This window comes from Myotis lucifugus, unplaced genomic scaffold, assembly GCF_000147115.1.
Source record: "Myotis lucifugus unplaced genomic scaffold, Myoluc2.0 scaffold_19, whole genome shotgun sequence".
NCBI lineage: Eukaryota > Metazoa > Chordata > Mammalia > Chiroptera > Vespertilionidae > Myotis > Myotis lucifugus.
In genome coordinates, this window is record NW_005871067.1 from 7472627 (window position 1) to 7484361 (window position 11735).

An 11735-nucleotide genomic window follows, 5' to 3' on the forward strand; every position below is an offset into this window, starting at 1 on the left:
CAGTTATGAAGTAGCAACGAAAATAATTGTATGGTTGGGTCACAACATGAGGAACTGTATTTAAAGGGCCAGAAGGTTGAGAACCACTGCTCTAGACAAAAAATCAGCAAAGAAATAGCAATCCTAATTGACTCACTAGATCAGAATGACTTAATTGACATCTTCAGAACATTCCACCCCAAAGCTACAGAATATATATTCTTCTCAAGTGCACATGGGACATTTTCAAAGGTAGACCATGTATTGGGACACAGGCAAAGTCTCTCCAAATTCAAGAAGATAGAAATCATATCAAGCATCTTCTCAGATCACAATGGCATAAAATAAGAAATCAACTACAATAAAAACAATCAAAAAAATTCAAACACTTGGAGGCTGAATAGCATACTATTAAACAATGATTGGGTTACCAAAGAGATCAAAGAAGAAATAAAAAACATCCTGGAGACAAACAACAATGAAAACACAACAATCCAAAATCTGTGGGACACAGTGAAAGAAGTCCTGAGAGGGTAGTTCATAGCATTACAGGCCTACCTTAAAAAAATAAGAAAACCTGGTAATAAACCATCTAACTCTGCAACTTGAAAAATTAGAAAGAGAGCAACAAGAAAAGCCCAGAGTGAGCAGAAGAAAGGAAATAATAAAGATCAGAGCAGAAATAAATGACATAGAGACCAAAAAAAAAAAAAATACAAAAGATCAATGAAACCAAGAGCTGGTTCCTTGAAAGGATAAACAAGATTGATGAACCACTAGCCAGGCTAACCAAGAAGCAAAGAGAGAGGACCCAAATAAACAAAATCAGAAATGAAAGAAGTGAAATAACAACAGACCCCACAGAAATATGAAGAATAATAAAAAAGAAAAATACAATGAGCAATTCTATTCCAACAAATGGGTCAAGCTAGATCAGTGGTTCCCAAACTTATTTGGCCTACCGCCCCCTTTCCAGAAAAAATATTACTCAGCACCCCCTGGAAATTAATTTTTTTTAAATTTTAATAGCAATTAAACAGAAAATATATGTATTAATGTTTCTACCTTTTTCGTAAAATATAGTAAAGAAAGGTGTAAATTAGAAACATTGAAGTTTGAAATTATGAAACTATTTATTGAACTCAGAATAGAAAGGTAATACATCAGTGGTTCCCAAAGTGGACGCTACCGCCCCCTGGTGGGCGCTGCAGTGATCCAGGGGGGGCGGTGATGGCCACAGGTGCATTTGGGGGCGATGAATAACTGTAAGGGGGCGATGAAAGCATAAAAGAAAGAAGAGAAGATTTAGAAAAATTGATTTATGTATTCCGCTCATAACGCTTAATTTTTCTTTGAACAACGTACTGGACGTTGGCTCGGTTCCCGCATACTCCCTCACTTGCATTGAGGTATGTGCAATCATGCCACTGAATTGCCATTCCAAAACATGTGAGCACTATGAGCATTGCTGCGGGCAACTGCCACTCCTGCGATTGGTCGATCGCAAGGCCAAAGCCTGGAACGGCAGCGGCAGTACTGGCTACTGGCAGTACTACCAGCAGATTTTGGAGCACACTATGAATCAGGAGATTTCCCGTAATTATTACGGGAAAATTACGGCGTAATATAACTCTAAGTTAGATTGTTGTGATATTGTGACAAGTTAAAGTTAACTAACAAATAGTGTGACTATAATTGGTGAGTATTATTTATTTATTTTGTAATAATTATATGCGTTTTACAATTAATAATATCATGTTTATAATGTATTACCTTTCTATTCTGAGTTCAATAAATAGTTTCATAATTTCAAACTTCAATGTTTCTAATTTACACCTTTCTTTACTATATTTTACGAAAAAGGTAGAAACATTAATACATATATCTTTCTGTTTAATTGCTATTAAAATTTTTAAAAAATTAATTTCCAGGGGGCGCTGAGTAATATTTTTTCTGGAAAGGGTGCAGTAGGCCAAATAAGTTTGGGAACCACTGATTTACACAGACTCTACATACGCATATCTGGTTCTCCATGCCCATGCAGCCATTTGGAAGGAAAGGCACTTCCTGACAGCTAATGGATCTCCTATTCAATATCTTAAGATCTGGAATACTATGCAGCAGTAAAAAAGAAGAATCTCTTACTTTTGAGACAGCATGGAGGGACCTGGATGGTATCATGCTAAGTGAAATAAGTCAGTCAGAGGAAGACAAGTATCACATGATCTCACTCATATGTGGAATCTAAGTAACAAAATAAACTGATGAACAGAGTGGATCCAGAGACATGGAAGCATGGAACACAGTGCGGAATCTCAGAGGGCAGGTGGGGGAGGGTAGGTAGGAGGTAATCAACCAAAGATCTTGTATGCATATATGCATAGCCCATGGACACAGACAGTGGGGTGGTGAGGGCCAGGGTGGGGGCGGGCTGGAGGGGTCGATGGGAGGAAAAAGGGAGACATATGTAATACTTTCAACAATAAAGATTTTAAAAATAAATAAATAAATACCATGAGATCTATAGACTCCTATCAGCAGTCTACCTTCCCATAGAAGTGGTAGTTATATACTGCTGAGGACATCAAAAGGCATGAACGAGATTTCAGAAGGAAACAGGAAGACTGATCTAGCTGCCAAGGCGGCTGCTAGGGAGCCATTAACTAAGAACATGGAAGCACCTTTAACCTGGGAAGATTCTCTTAGAGAACTGAAACCTCAATACACCCCAGTTGAAAAGGAATGGGCCCTTGCTAGGGGATATTCTCTGCATACCTTAGGATGGATATAAACTAAGGAAGGTAAACTACTTTTGCCTGAGGCCAGTAGGTGGAAAGTTATTCAAACCCTACACCAGGCCTTTCACTTGGGGAGCGATAAGACCCACCAAATGATCCAGCACTTATTTACTGACAAGAATATCTTGGAAAACCACCCAATGGGTCATTAGGGCCTGTGAGATATGCTGAAAGAATAATCTCCAGAATAAAAAGCTTGCCCTACCTGGAACTCAAAGGACAGGAAAACACCCTGGGGAAGACTAGCGAGGGACTGCTGGCTCTGTCTTCCCCTCTCATTAACTATCTACATGGCAGCCCCAACCTCCTTGCATGCATGGGCCAACTCCAGTCTATCCTTCCACTATAAGATATATGGAGGGCACCCATTCCAACTCATGCATCTCAATGAACTTTATAACTTCCCAATCACAAAAACGACAAGAGGAACACTCACAGGCAGAGCCGTTCAGCTACTACAGTCATATTTAAACAACATAACTGAACACTCATCCAATGAGGTCCCCATCTTAGGACCAGTAACAACCAATACCATGCTAGCATATCGGGCACCTCTTTGCATCAACGGAACACTCCCAGCAGGAAATGTTTTAGGACATCTTGATCAACACTTATGTAACTTTACTCTCAAACTACAGCCTTCCTCTGACTAGGCTAACTTTTTCATCTCCCAAACAGTCCCTTTTCAGAAACTTGTTCAATTCTCAGCCAGGCCTACCATCTCCTTAACCTTCCCAACAATTGATATTCCTTTCCTGTGTTAGCTGTTTCCCATGGCAGAGTTGCAATTCACAATTGCAATCTAACTGTCGCGGACTTCCCTCCCACGGTCTCACACATTCTAAATTTTGGGTAAAGACAGAGGAAAAATATATTTTTTGAGAACACCACCACTGGGGCTACACAGGTCAATCCCAAAGGCCCTTTCCAGCCCTTTATGAGGCAAACTTGGATGGAACGTTCTCTGTTTAGGAAAATGAGAACAAGTTCACTCAGCTCTTCACCACTGAGAACACTTTCTGCTTAGAAAATCAGGGAATCTTCTTTCTGTATGGCACCAATACCTATCTCTGTCTCCCAGCCAACTGGACAGGGACCTGCACCCTAATCTATCTCACCCTGAAATAGACATTGCCCTAATAATCAGTCCTTTAAGGTTCCTGTCACCACTCACACTTGAACCAGGAGGGGCATTGTCCTTCTTCCCCTCCTTGCCAGCCTAGAAATAGCTATAGGCCTAGGCACTGGGATAGGGGACTTAGCAACCTTCCTTTCTCACTATCAAAGCCTATCCAAAGACCTTGCAGATAGTTTAGAGGAAATTGCCCAAAACATTGTCACAGCACAGGACCAGATTCATTGGCAGCAGTTACTCCCAAATCAGAGAGGACGTGACCTCCACACTGCTGAGAAAGGGGGGCTATGTCTATTCCTAGGGGAAGAATGCTGTTTTTACGCCAGCCAGTCTTATATAGTAAGAGATGGGGCCCAAGAAACTAGTTAATAGGGCCTCAAAAGTCCAATAACAAATTTCAAAATCCTGGATACCTGGCTACAGAATCTTATCTGGACCTCCTGGCTTCTACCCTTTCTATAATCATACTGGTTTTACTGTTTGGACCCTGCCTTTTAAACTTACTATATGCTTTATTTCCACCAGGATAGAAGCAATCAAGTTCCAAATGGTTGTGGAAATGGGACCCCGAATGTCAGCTCCCATCTTCCATGGTCCCTTAGATCATCCACCTCCAATGGAGTCCTAACAATCCCTCTTCAGCAGGAATTAGCCAGAGTGGTCATCACCCCTGTTCCCAACAGCAGTTGGGGGTCTCCAAATCAGAGGAGGGAATGAGGAGATAGAAGAGGGATAGGTAGTTAGGGATGAGACTATGGGAGGGGAGGAAAATAGGGAAGTTCAAGAATAAGAAGATACAGATTGCTGACTAGTTGCTAAGGAACCCGGCTGGACAAAACCCAGCTAGGTGGAAGTTGCTGGAGCAACCCAACTGGGCAGGGAAAAACCAACACCCCTAGACAGAGCTTCCTCTACCCTTATACAGAGAGCTTCTGTGGGAGAACCAATCAGAAGTCAGCAGGGCATATCTTTACCCCTAGACATAGTGCTTCTTGGGTTCCCTCCCTGCTAGAGAGTTTATCTCTCAATAACCTTTGCTTTTGCTTTTGCTTACCTGTTTGTCCATGAAATTGTTCTTCAATTTTGCAAGACAATGAACCTAGATCCAATCACAGCACTTTGGTTTTATCAGGGCCTTTTGTTTCCCATCCGACTCCTCCTTCTGGGTTTAATCCCCTTCTCTCTCCCCTTGTGGTCTCTAGTCCAGCAGCCTTCTCTCGTAGTGATCTCTTTTCCAAATGCTGTCTTCTGTAGTCAGCTCTGTGTAACACAAAGTGAAGGAGAAATTATCTAATGAATCCACACAATGCAGACAGCCAAATAAAATATCCTGACACAGTGAGTCCACTTCACTTTGTTTAATGCTATCTGTCACACCATCTACATGCTAGGGTAACAATAGTGACTGAGAATTTTAGCAACCTCTCTGTATGTTTGCCATCTCACAAAAGGAAAGATATTTAAATACTAGAGGCCCAATGCATAAAATTTGTGTAAGAGTGGGCCTTCCTTCCCTCGGCTGCCAGCACCGGCTTCCCTCTGGCACCCGGGACCCGGGCTGGCTTCCCTCCAGTCCCAGCTTCGTCTGGAAAGATGTCCAGAATGATGTCCGGTCTAATTAGCATATTACCCTTTTATTATTATAGATACCTGCAAACAAATAAACAGCACACACAAAAAAACTTTCTTAGAGTTGGTGTATAATTGTGCACTGAAATCCATTCTCAAAATAGGAACTTCTGTAGAAAATGGTGTTTGCATGGCAACCCCTGTATTTTATTCATAGATGTATCTTTTTGCAAAATACAGAGCCAGTATTGACTGCAACAGCTTTTGTAACTCTAAAGACATTGATATTCTTCTCTTTTGCATTGTTACAAAAGTACAAACCAGAGGAGTCCTATAGAATAAAATGCAATAAGCATCGGTTAGGTGCTTAAGTCTAGTTAAAGATAGAAACCATGTCTCCAACCTCACTATACTTTACTATTTGACAATATCAATCAGTGAATAGTTAATATTCTGCTTCAATAGTTTTAGAAAACACAAGTGATTTCAGTTGTTTTCCTGAACTGACAATAAGATTTATTATTTTGTTTTGTTTTGTCTTAGAAAATAAATCAATAACATAGTACTTTCATCAATTTATAAAAATTTAACCATTAATATGGCTTTAAAATATATTTTGGAAAAATATTAATGTAAAACATGGAGACTGCCTTTTAAAAAAATAAGTAAAACAAAAATAAATTGGAGATTTTTCTGAAGAACATTTTCTAAGGCAGCTTCTTTTTTCTTCCCATCCCTACCTCTGCTCTGCAGATAAAAGAAGAAAAAGGAAAAAAGAACTTTTTTCAATGGAATTTTTTTAAAGGCAAAATTTGTTTACATTTTCCGGGGTACAGAATTCTAGGTTGGCATTTTTTTTCTCTCAAGGCTAAATATTTCACTCTACTCTCCTTGCTTGCATGGTTTGTGAAGAGAATTAGATATAATTTTTATATTTTCATCTATAGGTATGATATTTTTCCTTTGTCTTTTTCAGAATTTTTTCTTTACTTTGGTTTTCTATAATAAAAATGATATGACAAGTGTAGATTTGGGGGCCTTTATCTTCACTGGTATTCTCAGGTTCCTGAATATGTGATTTGGTGTCTGCCATTAATTGAGGGAAATTCTCAGTCATTATTGTTTAAAACATTTCTTCTATTCTTTTCTATTTTTATTCTCCTTCTGGTATTTCATTATGTATATACTAGGGGCCCAGTGCATGAAGTTGTGCACCTTGAAAGGAACTGTGGGCCATGTGAGGCTACGGTAGGCACAGGGGTGGATCTCAGCCCATCCTCCTCGCCCCAGCCCAGTCCCTCCTGCCGTGACCCCAAGTCCCCTGTCTGCCGGCAGCCTCACTCCCACTGCTGCTGCTCCCATGCACTGATGGGGCTGGCCCTGCTCGCAACGGCTGGAGGCACAAGCAATTGGGGCTGGCTCCAGCAGCGGGTGCAAGCAGAGCTGGCACCATCAGCAGTTGCAAACAGCAGCTGCTGTCCCGATCACCCCTCAGGAACAGGGGGAGGTAGAGAAGCCCTGAGGGGCAATCAGGACCTGCAGCTGCCACTCGCACCCCGCTGATGGCACCAAGATATCGGGACTGGCGCCGGGCACCAGCAGTGGGTGTGAGCAGCAGCTCCGGCACTGGCTGCGGGTGCAAGCGGGGCCGTCATCGGCAGTGGGTGCAAGAGGTGACTGCTGGTCCCAATTTCCCCTCAGGAGCAGGGGAAGGTGGAGAAGCCCTGAGAGGCAATCGAGGCCAGCAGCCGCCGCTCGCACCTGCTGATGGCACCGAGCGATCTGGGGCCAGTACTGGGTGCCGCCAATGGGTGCGAACAGCGACTCCAGCTCCGGCAGCAGGTGTGAGCTGGGGCGGCAAAGGCAGCAGGTGCGAGCGCCGGGCAGGACCGCAGAGCGTGGGAACAAAGAATTTTCAGTAACCACCAGAGGCTCGCCCCGATGACAGCGACAGGTGCCCCATCTTGGTCTGGTGCTCCCGGTCACCTGCTCCGCCATCCTGCTGCAGCCCACGCCTACCATGTTCTGCGCACGCCCCCCTGCTGGCCAGCGCATGTTATAGCAACTGGTTGTTCAGTTGTTCCGCCATTCGGTCTATTTGCATATTAGACTTTTATTATATAGGATTAGACCTTTTGTTGTTCTTTCACAGTTCTTGGATATTTGGCTCTGCCCCACCCCCATCTTTGTTGTCTTTGCTTTTCAGTTTTTGAGGATTCTACTGAGATATCCTCAAGTTCAGAGAATCTTTCCTCAAACTTATAATATTATGTCCATCAAAAGCACTCTTCATTTCTGTCACAGTGTTTTTGATCTCTAGAATTTCTTTTTGGTTCTTTCTTAGGATTTCCATCTCTCTGCTCACATTGCCCATCTGTTCTTTATGCAATCTGTTTTATCCATTTGAGCAGTGGTTCTCAACCTGTTGGTCACGACCCCTTTGGGGGTTGAACAACCCTTTCACAGGGGTTGCCTAAGACCATCAGAAAACACATATATAATTACATACTGTTTTTGTGATTAATCACTATGCTTTAATTATGTTCAATTTGTAACAATGAAAATACATCCTGCATATTAGATATTTACATTACGATTCATAACAGTAGCAAAATTACAGTTATGAAGTAGCAACGAAAATAATTTTATCGTTGGGGGTCACCACAACATGAGGAACTGTATTAAAGGGCATTAGGAAGGTTGAGAATCACTGCATTAGAGCCTTCAGCATAATAATCATAGTTGTTTGAAGTCCTTGGTGTGATAATTCTAACATCTGCCATGTCTGATTCTGATGCTTGCTCCATTTCTTTAAATTGTGGGGGGGTTTGCCTTTTGTTTGTTTTACATTATTGTTTTTTATAGCTGGCCATGATGTACAGGTAAAAGGAACTGCTGTAAATAGACCTTTAAGAATGTGGTGGTAGTGAGGTATGGGGAAAGGGAAGCATTCTGTACTCCTACGATCAGGTCAGCCTTTTACTAAGCATATGCCTCTGCACTGTGGACTTCACAGTGTATCTTTTTTAAAATATGTTTTTATTGATTTTAGAGAGTGAGGAAGAGAGAGGGATAGAGAGATAGGAACATTCATCAGCTGTCTCCTACATGCCGCTTACTGGTGATCAAGCCCGCAACAAGGACATGTGTCCTGACCGGGAATGGAACAGGTGAACTCTTGGTTCATGGGTCAATGCTCAACCACTGAGCCACATCAGCTGGGCAAGGTGTATCTTTCTTTAAAAGAATCTTTATTGCCCTAACCAGTTTGGCTCAGTGGATAGAGCGTCAGCCTGCGGACTGAAGGGTCCCAGGTTCGATTCTGGTCAAGGGCATGTACCTTGGCTGCGGGCACATCCCCAGTGGGGGGTGTGTGCAGGAGGCGGCTGGTCGATGTTTCTCGCTCATCGATGTTTCTGACTCTCTATCCCTCTCCCTTCCTCTCTGTAAAAAATCAATAAAATATATTTTTTTTAAAAAGAATCTTTATTGTTAGGAGAATCCATAGGCAGCAAAATAGCAGACATATGTCATAGCAATATCTTTACTGATATAGCTCCTAGGACAATGAAAACTAAAGAGAAAAGAAACAAATGGCACTACATCAAAATAAAAAGCTTCTGCACAGCAAAAGAAACCATCAACAAAACAACAAGAAAGCCCACTGCATGGGAGAACATATTTGCCAATGTTATCTCCAAAATTTACAGGGAACTCATACAACTTAACAAAAGGAAGATAAACAATCTGATCAAAAAATGGGTAAGGATCTACACTTTTCAAAAGAGGGCATACAGAAGGCCCAGAGACATATGAAAACATGCTCAAAGTCACTAATCATGGGAGAGAAGCAAATCAAAACAACAATGAGGTATCATCTTACACCTGTCAGAATGGGTATCATCAACAAATCAACAAACGACAAGTGCTGCTGGTGAGGTTATGGAGAAAAAGGAACCCTCGTGCACTGCTGGTGGGAATTTAGACTAGTGCAGCCACTGTGGAGAACAGTATGGAGTTTCCTCAAAAAATTAAAAATGAAACTTTCATTTGACCCAGTAATCCCACTTCTAGGAATATATCCCAAGAAACCAGAAACACCAATCAGAAAGGATATATGCTCCCCTATGTTCATAGCAATTTACAATAGCTAAGATTTGGAAATAGCCTAAGTGCCTATCAGCAGATAAGTGGGTTAAAAAACTGTGGTACATCTACACAATGGAATACTACACTGCTGTAAAGAAAAGAAGGAATTCTTATCATTTTCAATAGCATGGATGGAACTGGAGATCATTATGCTAAGCAAAATAAGCCAGTCAGAGAAAGATAAATATCACATGATCTCAATCATTTGTGGAATATAATGAACAACATAAACTGATGAACAAAAATAGAACCAGAGTCATAGAAGTGTCGAACAGACTGTCCAATCTATGAGGGAAGGCAGGAGGTGAGGTGGTAAGAGATCAACCAAAGAAATTGTATGCAGCATATGAGCATAACCAATGGACACAGACAGTACAGGGGTGAGGGCATGTGCTGGGGGGTGGGAGCAGCCAGGGAGAGGTCAATGGGGGAAAAAGGAGACTCGTGTAATACTTTAAACAATAAAGAATTTAAATTAAAAAAAACTTATTCAATGTATTCCAATAAATAGTCACCCTCATAAAAAATAATCTTTATTGTTGACGCTACGAAAGCAGCAGCACCAGGACCAAGATGGCAGCCAGCATGAGGCTGAAGAAGGAGCTTTTGAAGAAATCCGCAAATGTGGAATGAAAAACTTCCTTAACATCCAGGTTGATGAAGCTAATTTATTGATTTGGCAAGGGCTTATTGTTCCTGACAACCCTCCATATGATAAGGGGGCCTTCAGAATCGAAATGAACTTTTAAGCAGAATACCCATTCTAACCACTGAAGATCACATTTAAAACAAAGATCTATCACCCCAACATTGATGAAAAGGGACAGGTCTGTCTGCCAGTAATTAGTGCTGAAAACTGGAAGTCAGCAAAAAAACCGACCAAGTAATTCAGTCTCTCATAGCACTGTGAATGATCCCCAGACTGAGCACCCCCTTCAGGCTGACCTTGCTAAAGAATACTCCTAAGGTCCATTAAAAAAATCTGTAAGAATGCTGAAGAGTTTACAAAGAAATATGGGGAAAAGCGACCTGTGAACTAAAATCTGCCACAATTGGTTACATACAGCGAGTGTGAGCAGAGACCCTGAGCAATGCATTCAGACACCCCACAAAGCAGGTCTCTGTGGAAAAATGACACAGGCCACCACCTGGCATTTGCTTGTGGCAGTTACTAACTTTCTACAGTTTTCTTCATCAAAAGTGGTCTTAGGTAATCTGTAAAGAAAGGATTAAAAATTTAAGATGTTCTAAAAAAAATCTTTATTGTTGAGAATATTACAAATGTCCCCCATTTTCCTCCATTGTTCCCTTCACCTGGTTCCCGCCCCACTCCAGGCCTTCACCATCCTATTGTCTGTGTCAATAGGTAAGATCCTTGGTTAATCTCTTCCCGCACCACCCCCACCCCCTTCCCTCTGAGATTCATCAGTCTGTTCCATGTGTACTTGCCTCTTGTTGTATTTTATTCATCTTGGGCTTTTTTGTTGTTGTTAATCCTCACCCAAGAATATTTTTCCATTGATTTTTTAGAGAGAGTGGAAAGGAGAAGGAGAGAGAGAGAAACACCAACGTGAGAGAGACACATTGATTGGTTGTCTCCTGCATGCACCCCAACCATGTCCGGGGAACCTGCAAACAAGGTATGTGCCCTTGACCGGAATCGAACCCAGGATCCTTCAGTCTGCAAGCCTAAGCTCTATCCACTGAGCCAAAATGGCTAGGGCTCATTGGTGTTGTTTTTTTCATTACATTCCTTAATCATTTATTTTGATTTTTAGATTCAGTTGTTGGTAGATATGTATTTATTGCCATGTTATTGTTCATATATTTTATTTCTTCTTCTTCTTCTTCTTCTTCTTCTTCTTCTTCTTCTTCTTCTTCTTCTTCTTCTTCTTCTTCTTCTCCTCCTCCTCCTCCTCCTCCTCCTCCTCCTCCTCCTCTTCCTTCTTCCTCTTCTTAAAAAATACCCTTCAACATTTCATGTAATACTGGTTTGGTGGTAATGAACTCCTTTAGCATTTTCTTGTTTGTGAAGGTCTTTATCTGACCTTTATTCTAAATTGTACCTTTGCTGGGTAGAGTAATCTTGTTTGTAGGTCCTTGCT

General features: G+C 41.6%; 1 pseudogene; it reads left to right on the plus strand.

The window, feature by feature from the left end:
- Positions 1–10203: 10203 nt before the first annotated feature.
- On the plus strand, positions 10204–10670 carry LOC102418313 (annotated as a pseudogene).
- Positions 10671–11735: the final 1065 nt, after the last annotated feature.